Consider the following 16607-nt stretch of genomic DNA (forward strand, 5'->3'; position numbering starts at 1 on the left):
TCCACACTGTATTGTCAAAAGCATTACTTTATGATGATAAAGTCCTGTTGATGCAAAGAATGACAACATCCAAGGAATCCAACACTTACAAGAAGACACTGAATCAGATAAATCAGATAAATCAGGTAAATCGAGGTCGAAACCCCAATTTCACAGCACTTGCCTTGCCTTTCAAAATAAAAAGCAATTTTCACAGCATGTTAAAGTTTCTACTCTGAATGTTTCAATAACTTATTACTACTGAAGGGATGATCATACTGAGACTAATAGGCAAATATTGCAGTCGTAAATTGTGGTTCATTTGTTCAGTTTAAGGATGGATGCACCAAGACCATGCGGTGCCAAGGCTGCTCGCTGCTCCAGGCTCACGACACTCAGGCTGTTGGAGGAACAGCACAGAGTAGCACAGGGTCAGGTGGGGGTATCATTAATTAAAAGCATGTGCTCCATGGAAGCGCCTCTCTGCAATGCAATAAAACAAGTTTATGGGCCTCCGCTGCCCACATTCTTTTCCCCCACTTTTCATCTCTATGACAAAATGCCCTCTCCCTGGTCAGAGCATAACTCTCTGCCCACTGACAGCTCCAGGATTACGACTGTGAGGAAGAGGGTGAGGTGAGAGGGAATGGGAGGTAACAACTAGGCTCCTCAAAGTCATCATGGCAGCTGTAGATTACAGAGTATCCTCTCGCTCACTCTTCTTGGCAGGCGGACAGCGCGCAACAGCATGCATGCTGATCAGTTGCGGGAGAGATGAGGGAGAAAGGACGGCAGGACAGGATCGTATGGCCGGGGCCCTGGGAAGGAATGCCACCTGATCCCACAGCTGCCGGTGCAGCCCAGGCGCCTCTCACGCTCAGACTCAATAGGTGGAGACAGGAAGGGCTGGCGTGAGGTGAGTGATATGACTGGAGCGTTAGCTCTTTGTGTCTGCGTTCACACCTCATGGTTGCTCACGTTGTAGTTATTTCTGGAAAAGCTGCTCACATCAGGTCTATTTCCCCTGTCGAAAGTCATCACATTTGTTGCACTTATCCTACTTCACTACACAATCAGTGCACAGTCTGCTTCTATATGACTTTCATTTGCTTACAGCTGTAAATGCTAAAACATGCATAACTGCAGTCATCAAGTCAGTTAACTAACCCAGTTATGTCAATTTCACAACTAGAAAGTTTGCTAACATTAGCCATCATAAGCTACACGCCAAACCAGACTAAAAGCTTAACTACACCTTGAAAGCCCCTCAGCAGAGCTAAATGTATGTGTTATACATGATCAGATGTGAGTGAAAATCAGAGTGTGATAATACTCAAATGATTAGGCCGTAAAGTGCACATTTGAAAGAACCCAGGGCATTTTATTGGTATTTGAAGAATGCAGTGAGTGACATTAGTGTATCACATAATGTGGCTTTGATGTAATTCATGATAGTGCATGCAGCCACTCCCCTGTCCTCTTCTCTTCAGCTCTCTGTGTCACACACACAGGCACACACACACACACACACACACACACACACACACACACACACACACACACACACACACACACACAGACTTGAGTGATAACGTTTTACTCAAGTTAACAACCACACTCTTTATTGTAAGTGCAGCAAAAGCTTTGCGAGCAAAAAGTCAATAAGAGTAATCGACTAAAACCCCAATTAAACATGCATAAAGGCGATGAAGTGCACTCGTTAGGCTAAGAGCAAATTGTTATCAACAAACTACAATAAAAGCTGATTGTACATAGCTTGACGGCTCAGCCTGATTTGCCACCTATCTTAAAATTTAGCAAATTTTTGAAGTCTTTTGTTGACCCCCACCCCCAAAATGGCGCACCTCAGTGATAAATTGAGTTTGTAGGTTAACTGATTTTTCTGTTAGATATGAATCCATTCAAATCATGTTTAGAATTTATTCTGTTTTCAAAACAGTAATTGAAACATGGATATTTTTAGTAGTAAAAGAGAGCTGGTAGGAGTGTCAAAAATACAGGACTGATAATTAAGAGTAGACCTTAATTCCTTGAATAATTTGATGCAAGAGCAAAATTAAAGCTAACGTCAGGTCTGCTCTTTCCTCAGATAGAGTTTCACTCCAGCTTCCCCAAAATAAGTCAGTTTAATAAGTCAGTCAGGTATTTTCAGGTGTAAGTAAATTCTTAATGAACGATTGATCATCTGCTGCTATGTAAAAACATTTCTTTTAGTTGAATTAAGTTCTCATTAAATCGTATCTCATTCTCAGGTTGTCTAAAACCCCAACCCTAATTTCAAAAGCCTAAGAAGAAAATAAGTGATGCATTAATGCAGCACAATGTATTCCTGTACTGTACATCTCATACTTCAGGGCTCTGAATCTCCGAGTTCAATCAAGTTTGCCCTGTGTCTCGTACATGCTGTGTGTTTAATGTTTTAAAAGGTGATGCATAATGTTATAAATAACTCTGAGGGGATAGCTCTGACTATGTAACTGCTGTCACATCAGATAACTTCTATTTTGTGTATTGTCTCATTACTGAAGAGAAAAGTGCCATCCGCATTTATTCTATGGTCGCTGTCATTAAAAGCCATATCTCTTCTTCTCTCTACTCTTATTGGAAAGGAGAACACACAAGCAGTCCAAGCTAACCAATCACAGCTCTTCTTTCTTCACATGGTACTGTATATCTGCAGCAGCCATAGCCCCTTTGTGTAGTTAGATTTCAGGTATGCAGGCTTCATATGCCATAACCCTGTAAACAAAACTATCAATCCATCTTAAAGGCGCAGTCACATCCAAAGGTAGCTCACCAAAATACAGACGTGTGTCTTTATAAGACATGTGGCCCTGTGCGTTCTTTTGCTCAGGCATTCAACTTTTCATTTAAAAGTGATTAGTCATTCACAAGTTACATGTCTTGCTCCAAAGCTACCTCAACCAAGCGTTCATGGACAGCAGCGTCATGTCAGCTGTCTCAGGTGAATTATATCATCGACTTATCATCAAGGCAGCACTGTCAAGTCACAGTCAGTCCGCTCTCTGCGTCACGTTGACCAGAAAATATCAAATTTGTGTTACACATGACGTGTGACAAAAATCAGGAGAATCAGAATCAGGAGGCTTTTCCGCTGCAGTGTGAATGTGCCCTTGTCTTTCCATCTGTCTGTCCTGGCTCTCTGTTCCCTCTGTTGGCTGTGTCTGTCTGCCTGTTTCTGTCTGGGCCTGTCACCTTTCCATCATTTTCTCAATGTCTCTTTCTCCCTCCACTGGTCTCCTTCACTGTCCTGTTTGAACCAATTTCCTTTGCTCCTCTGCTCTCTCTACCTTCTCCTCCCTCTCTCCTTCCCTCTTAACACCATCATTTTGTCCCTTCAGAACCTGGCTCTTCTCCTCCCAATCCCAGATGGATTAACATACATTACACATTTCACAGTGACTCTGTAATAAAAGACTGTATTCAGCTTGTTTCTCAGAGAGCAGAAACCAGTGTGCTCATCTCCCCAAGGTCAGGACAGACCTGAATAGCCCACCTTAATTCATTTTGGGGGTGTGCCAGTACTTTGGCATGCCGTCTTTGCATCGCCTAGTGGCCCAGGTGTTGCTTTTAGATTACACTGTGTGCTCACACAGGCAAAGGGAAGGTATGTAATCAGGTTAGCTGAATAAAGAGACACGGCTCCTCACCCTCTTCATAAAATTACAGCCATTGTCAACACTCAGGGCCATTTATCCCGAGGCTTTCTGACGAGCAATGTGAAGCCGTGTTTGACTGCGTCTGGCTGTGAGTGAGTGAAGGCAGACACGACGGCGTGGTGGCGGGAGGTGCGCTGAGGTTGGAAGTGACAGGAGAGCAGAGGGACACGACAGCAAAGGTGAGAATAACTAGCCCAATCACCCTCACAACATGCAAAAGACACGCCGTCAGACACCATGCCACAACTCACCCAGACCTTCCTCTACCCTCCAGGAAAGATCTCTCTGGAGACATGGCGCAGACAGCAGAGCATCTGCCATTATCGCCAAATTTAGTTAGGATTCCCTGGTTGCCCCATCACTGTCCCGTCTGTCTGGGTTATGCAACGCCGCAGCAACACACGCAGATATATTACAATTCTCATCGCTGTCTGTCTGTCTATTAGGGAAATCACTCAAACAAACTGGAGCGCTGCCATTTCACACCATGACCTCGCCACCCACGATCCAAAAATAATTAATAGTGCTGTAGGAAGAGCAGGCACACATCATTAACTTTCATCACGGTGTTTCTGTGGCTGAAAACGAAACAATCAATGAGAATGCCTCATAAAATCAGATCTGAGGACAGTAGCACATGGAAACGCAGCAGTCTGTCTTTCTCTGCCTTGGGAGAGCGGGGAAAAGGAATTATTGATATTGGCCCTGAGCTTGTACTTGCCATTCAAAAATATATTGAGGTTGAATTACAAAGTACATGTGTGAATTAAGGTTAGCTTCTGTTCCACTCGCTTCTGTAACTCAATGCAATCTCGCAATCATGTTTTCATCTGTCTTTCTGAACAGACTGAAGCGTGTTCCTGAGATTCACTTTGCATGCAGACCGTACAGCACTTGGTAGTTGAGCAACAACTTTCACTGAGGGTGTTACGTCATAATTTAGTTTTGTCCACATCTGAGGAATTTGCCACAACTCTCCTCTAAATTTTCTCTCCAGCAGTTAGCTGTAATCTCTGCTGTCTGAAAGCTTTTACAGCGTTCACTGAGCCCTAACTGAGATGATGATTCGAGGCAGGAATCCGGTGTCAGCCCAGGCCAGTCTCCACGCATTCACAACAAACACTTTTTTTGATGAAATATTTTCTTCTGTTTGCTGTTTATGCCAGTATCTTATCTTTTAGTTACCTCACCACACACAAAAAGCTGCCTCGGAAAACATCGAACGTAGTTCAAAAGATTTTTTTCTCATTTCATTTTGCCTTTTTAAAGAGGAACTCCACACTGGTATTTCTTTTATCTAATTTAATTAATGATTTTGTTCATTTCTTGCCCTGTACAAATAATTGGCCTGGATTCAATTCCAGCCTGAGCCCTTTGCTGCATGTCATCTTCTTTCTCTTATGCCTCTCCCATGTCTCTCCAGATGTCACCACCTAATAAAGCAGAAATGGAAACAAATTAGTCTGTAAGAAAAAGAACGTGGTGATGTTATTGTGCGGATGGAGTTGCGCTCATTTCATTTATTGTGAGATTTCTCTGGGTTTTGCTCAAATTGAGCCTGAAAACCAAGTAAATGCTCTCTGTGATATTTATTTAATTTCTATCCCCATCTTCCTGTTTTACCACACAAGAAAGTGCTGCAGGTTGTGTGAGGTGGCCATCACTCAAGTAGAGACATGCATCTGCAACATTAAGCCTCATTAAACTTGGGGATGTTCAGTTTAGGCCACAGATGTTCAACAGCTCTTACCTTTTCCCATTGCACCATGTGATCACATAAGCAGAGGCAGGCGCTCACAGGGATTTGTTTTGCATATGGAAATAAGATGTGGAAAAATCTCCTTTGCATCTATGCATTTTTTTCATCTTTTAGCATTAATGGTCACTCAATCAACTGTGAAAACACTATTGTTTAAATGTGAAAGAGCGCGATTTCCATTTGGTTATTGTTCTAAACATGTGCTGCATAAGGCATCCCGAATTATGTACATAAGCACCGGATCTGTATGCAAGCACCACAAACCCAGAGCAGCATCGTAATTGGTTTTATGTAATAAAACTTTTGCCCCCAAAGTATTTCTTCTCCTTGTGTATGCAGTGACCCAGAGTTATCAACTGACAACCAGACCAGATCAGGAATTAAGGATGAATAACACAAATCAGCTTACTCACAAAAACACAAAAGGTCTGGCGAGTACAGAGAGGCGCTGTCAGCACTTTGCGAGAGGCGGCGGCAGGAAACGAGCTCCACTGACAGCGTAAATCATAGATCAGTTCATTAGCAAAATGGCACTGATGGATTTACATTGGGGTCAGAACATTATCAAGCGCCTGGAGGATCCTGACTCTCTTCTACAACCTTGTGAAATGTTTCGCCGCTCTATCCTTTTTCACTCAACATTTAAATTCACTGTTCCACACCTCAGGCACAAGTAGAGGAGATTTATATCTAAAAAAAAAAAAGGCCAAGAATGAGAGAGTCTTTCTCCCATTCAAAGTATAACATTCAAGCTCGTAGCATAACACAAAGAAAAGGAATATTAACATACTTCCATACATAGCGGTCGTATTTGCGTTCTGTCACAGTGACATCGCCTCTAATGCTATCACATAAAGATCCACATGAAATCTCCATAGAAAGCCTATCAGTGACCAAACAGCACTGTATCAGAGCCATAGCAAGCAACAATCTGCATGTCTGTGAACTGCCAACACTAATACGCCTGTCTGATTTCATGAAAGCAAAGAACGTTGTGCAGAGGCTGATTGGGCAGCACAGTTCCTCCTTACAAGAATGCTCAGGGCTTGTGAAGTTTGCACTTTATTCCTGCATTTATGTATCAACAGGTGTGAATTTCAACGTGCCTTTTGCCCAAAGCGTGCTACTAGAGGTCTCTGATGATCCGGAATAGGTAAATCAGACAGAGGAATCTGAATGAATGAAACATGATCACACAGTCAATCATAATGTGAGACTCATAATATGAGTCTGTATATGTAACAAGCCAGTTATGATTCAATCATGGAATACAGAATTGTTCATTAATGATTTGTGCCCCAAGAAGCCTGATTTCGTTATGGCAGGCTCTAAGTCGCAGAATACTTTCTCCTGCCTCTGCAAATGTTCCTGTCTTTTCTTCTCTGGCATCAATTACCTATGCCTGGAGACCTCCTTTCTGAAAGTCAGAAAGGGCGTTCACGTGGCGTGCAGAAACTCTTCAATAGAATTCTATTTCTTTTGTAAAGTAAAGCATAATGGCCTCTGATCTTTGAGCCATTCTTTGACTGTTTTTTTTTTTTTTTTTTTTGGTGGTGGCAGTTTTCTATAGGTCACGTCCGGCAGTGACTGATACCTTTAATTCCTGTGCTTGAAGTTACATTTGTTCACAACTGAGTGCTTACACAGCGACTGTATTATAATGATTTTGTTATTTATAACAGACTGTCACCTGTATCTGAACCCAACATGTAATATCATTCAGCCGCCCCGAGGGGATGTGTGCGTCATTGTCTGTTTCAGAGCTGTCCAGTGATGACTGTCCGTCTGCTGCTGAGGGGCTGAGGTACCTCTCTCAGAGATTTTTTTTTTGTTTTGTTTTCAGAGCAGTAGCGAGTGGCCGCTGCCTGCTGAGAGCAACTTAGTCCACAGAAGGTCAAGCAAAGGTGAGGCACTAGTCTCTTTGGCCCTGTCATCTGCTTTACTACTGTGCGAGAAGTGTGTTCCAGGCACTGCTCTCAGTCCACCAGACTAGAATGAGTGTCACTCCCCTGAGAAGAGCTGTCATGGGCAGGAAATGTGTGAGGACAAAGGCACAGTTCCCACAACCACTGACCAGCAGCTGACACACAGACCTGTGAAGAAGTGAATGGGATTGAGAATTGGAACAGCAAAATGGTGATCCCTCTTAATTAGAGCGATTAAGGTGAGAGGGGTTTTATAAAATCGTGTTGCAGGTGGTTATTAGACATGAAATAGATTCTTGAACACTGCCTCCATCAAGAACCTGGAAGAGCCACAGAATTACAATTACACACCTGGAGAATTTCACTAAACATGATTAAAAAACATTAAACTTGAGGTGGTCTCCATGAATCTTAATTCATCAGTATTGTGGTGTTTTTTATTATGTCTAAGTGGCTTTAAAGGTCCAGGTCCAGTGTGTAGGGTTTGTGATGTTCTATTGGCAGAAATGGAAATGAATATTCAAAATTATGTTTTCATTCTAATCACCTGAAAGTAAGAATCTTCATGTTTTTGTTATCTTATTATGAGCTCTCTATTTCGACAGAGGGAGCGAGTCCTCCTCCATTGAGTCCGCCATGCTGCAAAACCTTTCTTCAGTAACCCTGGCAACACCTCACAGTGATTAATTTACCCTAAGTCAATTAACATGGTTAATGCAGTAATAAGCATTAACTGACAGTTAATTAACAGTTAACAAATGTATCTTATACTGTCTACGAATGGTGTTCATGTTAATAAAGGTATCAATTATGTATGATTTAATATTTTCTAAATATGCTATTAACATTAATCAATTCATTAATAAGCATAAAGCAACATTTATTTCACAGAATAAATGTAACTATCATAAGTTAGAGGAAAGACAAATAAGTGGACAATCATCACCCTTAAAAAAGAAAATATTTTTCTGTGAATTAAATGACTCAACCTTGCGCAATTAGTGAATATGAATGTGAATATACATACATAATACACAATGTGTATGTGTTATGGGCTGGTTAAAGGAGTGCTCCAGCAATTTAGTATTGCATTTCCGTAAAGTTTGGTTTCAGCTAAAAATTTAAAAAGCACTTATGACATCACCAGTGTTTTGAAAGCTCCCTCCATAACTGCAGAAGACATTACAGAACTTTTCCATTGGCTGAATATGACTCCTCATCAAACATATTTTCATGTGCACAATCTGAAGCTCGTGTTTTAGTGTGTACACTGGAAGAGGAATTATGGTGGCAAGCAACAAGAAAAATGTATAGATTCAACTGTTAAATTAATTACATTATTAAGAATACCCAATAATAACAAAAATAGTTTGTGTGCTTCAGAGTGGACGGCAGGAAAAGCACTGCACTGAGCACTGAGCTCCTTACAAACAGAATGTGTTAGTTATCAGCTCTTATCAATACAAAGTACTGGCTTCCAGCTTTTTTAGAGGGGTTCATGCTCAATGGTGTGTTTGAACAATATGAGGCGACGGTGAGGCCATGCTTTTCAGGTCATTCCTTTTTCTGCTGGTAAGGATTCATTTTAAAAAAGAGAGATTAAGAGAAACCATGCTGGTGGCAAGCAGGCATTGGTATTACAGGGGGTCACCTGTGGCAGTATGAGACATTAAACTTTCCCTCTTGTGTTCCTGAAGGGTTATCATTGAACCACCACCCTGCTGCTGCCACTGACTGTTAAGACTTGGTCACCAGCTGACAAGGAGGAGCTTTCAGAGGAGACTCAGTGGTAATAAAGTGTTACACCGGAAACAGGCTCTGCTCTCTGTTGACTAGAAACACTGAGTGGCACAAATCCAAACAGGCCACTGAAGCAGATGGAGCTGCGAGCAGGACCTCTCTGTCTCATCTGTAGGGAAGTTGTGTTCAATCATGGCTGTCTTGTACAGACAGTGGTCCCAGCCAAGACACAACCCATGGTTCAGGCGATATCTTGGGCCAAAATATTCAACTCACACAAGCAATAAGCAATTTTTTTCCTGCAGAGAGGGAAAACTTACCTGCTAACAGGCACTCCAGCAGAGTCATGTTGCTGCCAACTGACCCTGCTGCATGTCTTGCATCCTGTTGGTGTCTCCTGTTGACCCTTCTAAGGAAATCATGTGATTGGCAGGCACCTGTGCTGACTAGTGGCCTGAGTCTACGTAGGCTGGCCCTTCTGCTCGGCTCTCTCTCCCTCCATCCTGCTGCAGCAATGCCTTTGTGGCATTCTGGCATTCATTTATTCCAATAAATTGATATGCAGTAGACTTCTCTTCTCTATTCTCTATGATGTAGATTTTATTCACATATTTCACTATCTGTTAATGACATTGCTTCGTGGGAATGGAACACAGATTAAGAAGACCTGCTGCTGACCTGCTGGTCAGAATCAGGAAACATCATCACACTGAAGATCTTTCCCCCCACCAGCCAAGGGATGGAAGCACCTTGAGGTCAATCAAAGAGGTCCTTAGATCTTAAAACCCTAGACAGACATACTACTATGCATTTGTGCTGCCACATACATTTGCCTCACATAGCTACACGCTTGTTTAGAAATTTTCAGTAATACAATGTTTATATCAAGTGTTCCCACTCAGAGTCTGGACAGACGATTAAAAAACTCAAAACAGACTTAAATACACAGTGAAAGACAGTGCATTGATTTCTTGCACTTTCTCGGTAAATCTGAAAGATAAACACCACATAAACATCACATAATCAATATCGTAAACAACATACACATCCATAATTCATGATGAACATGAATCCAAAGGCACTGGGTTTAGATCTTCAGAGATGGTTTTATATACTGGTTTGTTCTACGAGGGTGCATACATGTGTAAACCCTCGCATGTGTGCTCATAGCTGTACGTGCATGGTGTATTTTTGTTTATATATGTGCACGGGGATTCATATATTCAAGAACAGGTGGCTGTATGTATGTGTGTGTGTGTGTATATATATGTGTGTGTGTGTGTGTGTGTACACACACACACACACAGAGTATATGTGTGTTTGCTCTGTACTGGAGTAGGAGAAAAGTGCACTGGAAGCAGAGTGGTAGAGGCGAGGGCAACATGACAGCACGCTTGGCTTGTTCAGCTGGTGACCCCACTCATCACCTACCTCCAGGCTCTCCCTCCTCGAAAAACAATAGAATCATTTTCTCTGCTTCTCAACGCAGAGGGCTGTGGATTGGCAGCTGCCCAAAAATATCCAAGTTTAATAAAGTAGCTGTACGTGGGAGACCTGGTGCGTATTGCCAAAATAAAGGCACCGAGTGCCAGATTTAGCACCATGAAAGGTTCACAAACATTCAGATTTGTGTAAGCTTTGTATTGGTGTGGGGGTGTGTACATGGCATGGGACCATTTCAGTCATACTTGCATTGTAGTGTATATTAACATAGGGATTATGCCGTTTCGCCAATCCTTAATCCATTTCTTTTTTGGAAAAACAATGGCACAGCACTCCAAAAAGGAAGAAGTGGGTATCTGATAGTTTGGCCTGTATTTACATTGATGCTTCATGTACACCAAGGTGTTGGTTCTGTTTTATGGTAATATATATTGCATTCGTGCTGGAGATGGACTAACCACTATGCTTTCATGAATTATGAATACACAGATACCCTGGAAGTTACACATTAGTAGCATGCAATGAGACAATATGGGATTATGGAAGCACAATAAAAATAAAACCAGGGAGATACTTCTTATGTGCTGTTTTTATTAACCCGCAGGCCCTGCTATGTGCTCTAAAAGGCTTTACTCCTATAGCATCCCTTTGGTTTCCTCCGATGCATTTTATGTTGCATATTAATTACAAGTGGCTTCATATTGATTAACTGATGAGGTATTGTTTGAAATTGTGTTGTAACTTGCTTCACATATTCACTTTCCATGATAACATATTGCAGGGTAAGAATTATAGACTCACTGGCTCCACAGGAATTCACAGCTAAACTGCAAATCTAATAAAGAAGAAAAAAAAACATGTCTCCATTATCCCATACAATGGGAGAAAATTTGTTCTGTTGTCACATCATCTGAACTGCATGGCACAGTCTTACAATAGCACAGTCTACTGAAATGTCAGCCTTCGCTGGAACGAAAGCTGAGTTGGCATGAATAGAGAAGGCTGAAAAATGGAGGCAGAGTGAGTGAGAGGTGGAGCATGAGTGGGAGGGGTAGGGGCGGGTGCACAAACACAAAACAACATTAAAATGATAGAACCGCACTGGAATCCAATTTAGAGGCCTAATCAGAGCAATGCTAAACGAACGGCGTGTCTGATGAGATTCTGTGAGCACACATCAGCATCCATCTCGCCCTGTGTCATGGATAAGAAAGATTGCATGCTTGGCTCTGAAAATCTCAGAAAGGTGGCAAATCTGATATCGTCAATAAAAGGGTCCATTGATATGAGTCAGGGATTTGATTATACACTGTCAGAGAAACGTGCAGTAGAATTGTGCTTTTGCTGGAGCAACCTTAGACATAAAATCACCTTTCCTGTAAGCCAGTTTCATGACCCTGTTATTTGAACCTTCAAAAGTACAATAATGTCCCCAAAATGTTCCTTTAAACAGAGCACGTCACATTAGGCACAACTGAAAAAATAAATGTCTCACCTTTTCCCATTTATTCCTATTTCTGACAGATTAACAAAAGCCAGTTTGGTCTGCAGTTCCTCAGCTTCGTATCCCTCGAAACTATATTTATATGAAATGCTTCCATATTTCACAATTTAGTTACAGTGCCACCGCAGGAGACTGTAAATCAATACAGTTTTATCAACCATGACTACAGTCTTTCTCAAACTTAAATCAAGTGTTATGGTGGTCTAACTGTTACTATACCTTAAACTGAGTTAAATGTTTTGGTTGCCTACCTCAAATCATACCTAACCCATAGTTTATTTCCATATCTTTCCCCAGCCTTAACATGCCCATAGCTGCTATACAGAGATACTGCAGAAAGCAACAACTTTAAAAATAACGGCACTGGACTTGAAAATGTAATTCTGGGATTTGCAGAATCGTTCAATGCCGGTGCCCTTTTCCTTTGGCCGGGCAGGATGAAGACAGAAGACCTCAGTGTGTACAGAGCAATCAGTAGAAGTTGCTACTGCTACAACTATGCTGTAGGTCGTGATCCCTCATTGACTTCCCACCGGCTGATTGGGTTTGATGGGGCCAACTCATAAGCATTGCTGCCTGGGGTTGGACTTTGGGTCTCTGTGGGCGAGTGCTTTGTTCCCCTGCACCGACCAGGCTGCCTGACTCCACTAAATGTATCTTTAGTTCATGTTGAAATGTTAGGAAATGTGTGCTTTGAACTATCAAAGCTTCTTTGTACCTGTAGGTCCATTACTCGTCTGACATGATGCCTCTATAACAAATGTACTTTTCAGGACAGAAATGTGCCCCTCATGTGCCTCTATCCTTCAGTCTTATTTTACTGTAAGAGCTGCGTTTGTGTGTCTGCGTTGGACAGTAATACCTTCCCCTGTCAGTATTCTCAATAGGCTCACTCCTAGTGCTGAGTCCATCAATCAAATAGTCAATTCACTTCATACGTAAGGAGCAATTAGATTGAAGTAGAAATGCTGCTTGCTGTAATACATAAAGGCAGTTGACTATATTTTCAAATACTTTAATGGAATGCAGTGTGTTTTGAGAAAAAAAATCTTCCTCCTCTTTCTTCACCAGAGGGTCATAGGAATAAAATGACGCCGGATTCGTTGCGGCACTTTCCTGTTACTCGTATCTATTTGAACATGACACTACTACATCAGAGCTGGTCTCGTACTGTGCCCTAACCTCAGACAACACCTCTTGTTAATGTTCTTGTAAGTGTCTTTCAACTCTCTTGAAGCCAGATCATATTTCATGTTTTTATTGAAAAGCATGCACATTTGAGTTCATAATCGCCTCTGCATTACGCCAGGGGCCCATTCCTCTCTCGCTTCCCTGATTTATGTTTCACTAATCTCTGCTCGTGGGCTTGTATGGAGTGTGAATGTAGCTAGTGGCTGACCTGGATATCTGAGAGCATCATAAAGCACTACAGGGAATCTCAGACTTTGAGAAATTGTGTGGACGGGGCAGTGCTGTGAGTATACATCCATTGTTAATATGTCCTCTGCCCTGGGGGCCACCTCCGGGGGAACGTTAGGGGCTGAAGCTATCTATTAGCTCCAACTTATTGTCAGTGAAAGACCAAACCACAGAATGTTAAAACCAGACTGTGATGTCTTAAATCCTCTACTGTATACTGCATAAGTACAGGGGAAGGGGAGGAATGTGTCCAGTGGAGTCGGTGAATTGATGCTGTAGACAGTGAACCATGTGACTTTAAAGGAATTTTTTTTTTTTGCCTTTTTTCCATTTTCTGGGGTCTGTCTGGGGTCCATGCAGACTGGCTCAGAGGTTGGGATACTGTGGAGTAACTCCGCCTGGGATGTGGCTGTTTTCCTGAGTGTAATTTGCACATCAGGGAGAGCGTTCCAGCTGTGATGAAAGGAAACTGATTAATAATTCATGGAGTTGTAAATGTGGGCACAACGGGCTAATGGGCGCTGTGCTGTTATGTAATGAAACACAGCATAATGAAATTTGGGAATATTGTACGACCACTATGATAGGAACTAGGGTTTTCTAATCAATGTGGAAGTTATGGTTATACACATTTCAGACCCCCACTCTGTTCAAGGTGAGGTGCCTATCAAGAACGTATAACTGGCAGCTCAAGAAGAAGTAAGTGGTATTCTAAACAAAACAGCCAAACTTAATTGTGAAATATCCAGGCTTGTCCTATCACTGTCCCTGTCTAAGATGGAAATAATGACATGAATGTCTCGTTTGAAGTGACACTTAAGACTCAGCGAGAGCACAGGTCAGATATTCTTGCAAAATAAATCATTAAAACTGAGAGATAAAAGAAAGGTAGAGGGAGAGATTGGGAGAGAGAGGGCCAGATGAACAGAGAAAGAGTGGGAGAAAGAGACGGCGCTAGCATGCTAAGGAAGTGCAATTCCTTTGTTCTTATGCCACACACAGGAAAAGGCCACATCAATGATGTTGGCTGTTTCCAGTGAATAGTATAAAAGGGAGATGGAGAGAGAAAGGCAAGAAGAGGGAGAAAGTGAGCGTAATCCATTTGAGATTCTGGAAGGGACTCAGTCCTCCCTGTCACTCGTCCATCCTTCCCAGGAAACACAAAGAGCATTATGCATGAAGCCCAGAAGGTCTCTGAGCACGCACCATGCTGTCGGCCGGTTCCGCTGTACAAAGTCATTCCGACACAATTTCTTTAGGAATTCACAATGCTGCACAACACAATAAAATACGTCCAAATCAATGAGGGGTTAAGAGGTGATAATTCTTACTGCTTTCAGCCTTGACCACCTCCTCAGTGCTCCTATTGAAGTGTGACTAACAGCCTTCAATAGGAGCACACATACCTTTCAGATATGACATCTCTTTCTCTGTGGGTGGAGGTTGAATAAAAATGGCATGGGGGAGTTAAGAAAGATATTCAAATGCATCGTGTCCTCTTCTTTTGAAGTCTCAAAGTGCTGTCTTGGATTTTTCAGATTTCTGTGGATTTTCTCCTGGGTGGAAGTGCAAAACTTCCTTATTCTGCTGTAAAGTTTTGTGAAGGGAGGCAAGATAGCAATGTGGCAACCATCCAAGCATTGTGCAGGTGTGTTTTGCAGATAAAGTTAGGGTAAAACACAGTGTAGAGAGGGGAAATAAAGAAAAAGATAAAGGCTGAATCAGATCATACACAGAACAAGCTGTGTGATGGCATGTCCCGATAAAAAGCTGGTGAGACTGAGCCACATTCACCTTTGTATGCATTTTTTATAACACAGCTGCTGGCACAAATCCCAGCATGTCAAGCAATCTGAGATAAAACCAGTCAAAGATCTTAACTTTCACCTGCTTGCAGACATGCATGTTTATGCCGACAATTTCCAAATCTTTCAGGGATATATTTGGTCTCCTGCTCCTGTATTCATCTGCACGACTGTATAGAATACAAACGGCTTTCTTTTTCATCCGCTTTCACATTGGACCTGAAACCACACCGCTGTAGTTTGGTTAAGGTTTGCATCTCTCTCTCCCTCTCCCTCTCTCTCTCTCTCTCTCTCTCACAGACACACACCTACACACACACACACACACACACACACACACTTTCCTTCATGCATCACATGACTGATTACATCCTCCACACTCCATCTTATTTTCTTGCTAATTAAAAAAATTAAGTTGACTTTTGGAGTTTTGTGTGTGTGTGTGTGTGTGTGTGTGTGTGTGTGTGTGTGTGTGTGTGTAACAAGGTATTATTCATGTTGTGGGGAAATAAATCTGTTTACACAGTCACATTGTGGGGACTCGCCTCATTTGTGTGGACAAAATGCAGGTCCCCATAATGTAAATCATTACGTTTTAGGTGAAGACTTGGGTTAAGGCCAGGATAAGGGTTAGGGTTAGGCAAGTAGTGCTAATGGTTATTCCTCAGTTTGTTAGAGTTTGGTTGTGTCGGTGTTCCCACTGGTTTCCTCACACAATCCAGACACGCAGTTGAGGAGAATTAATTAATTTAAATCATATGTAGGTGTGAAGGTGAAGGTCTTTTTTCCTTCTGTGTTAGTCTCCTGTTGGACTGTAATTAATTAAAGTATTCCCCTGCCTTTCCCGGTAAATGCTAAAGTGAGCTCCATGCACCTGTGACACGATACACCAAATACGAGCCATATTGGTGTCACACTTGTGGCGCAGAGATGCTGTGCAGTCTCTTTTTGACTCACACTGTGAGATCTGCAGACTCCCCACTTTTTTCTCCTCTGTGCTCCAGTGTTTCCCCTTCCTTCCTGTCTCTCCCCTGTCTGTCTAGGTTTGTGTGTGTTGCTGCAGGGCGTGGCCGGCAGGTTAGACCAGCCTCCTGCACACACCGACACGCAATCATTAATCAAGACGCACCTGCGCACTCAGTTCAAAAGCACCCAGATTACAACCAGTGTTTGGCGTATTGTCTGCCTTGCTGGGTGGTGCCTAGCCCACATCTGCCTCGTCGGCGTCCTGCCGTTCTGCTCTCAAAGAAGAACTTGGATCAGTCAGTTTGCTCTCACAGAGGACTTGAACCTGTCTACCTACTCTCGCTAAGGGACTGGATCTTTCTATCG

This window comes from Chaetodon trifascialis, chromosome 3 (genome assembly GCF_039877785.1).
Source record: "Chaetodon trifascialis isolate fChaTrf1 chromosome 3, fChaTrf1.hap1, whole genome shotgun sequence".
Taxonomy (NCBI): domain Eukaryota; kingdom Metazoa; phylum Chordata; class Actinopteri; order Chaetodontiformes; family Chaetodontidae; genus Chaetodon; species Chaetodon trifascialis.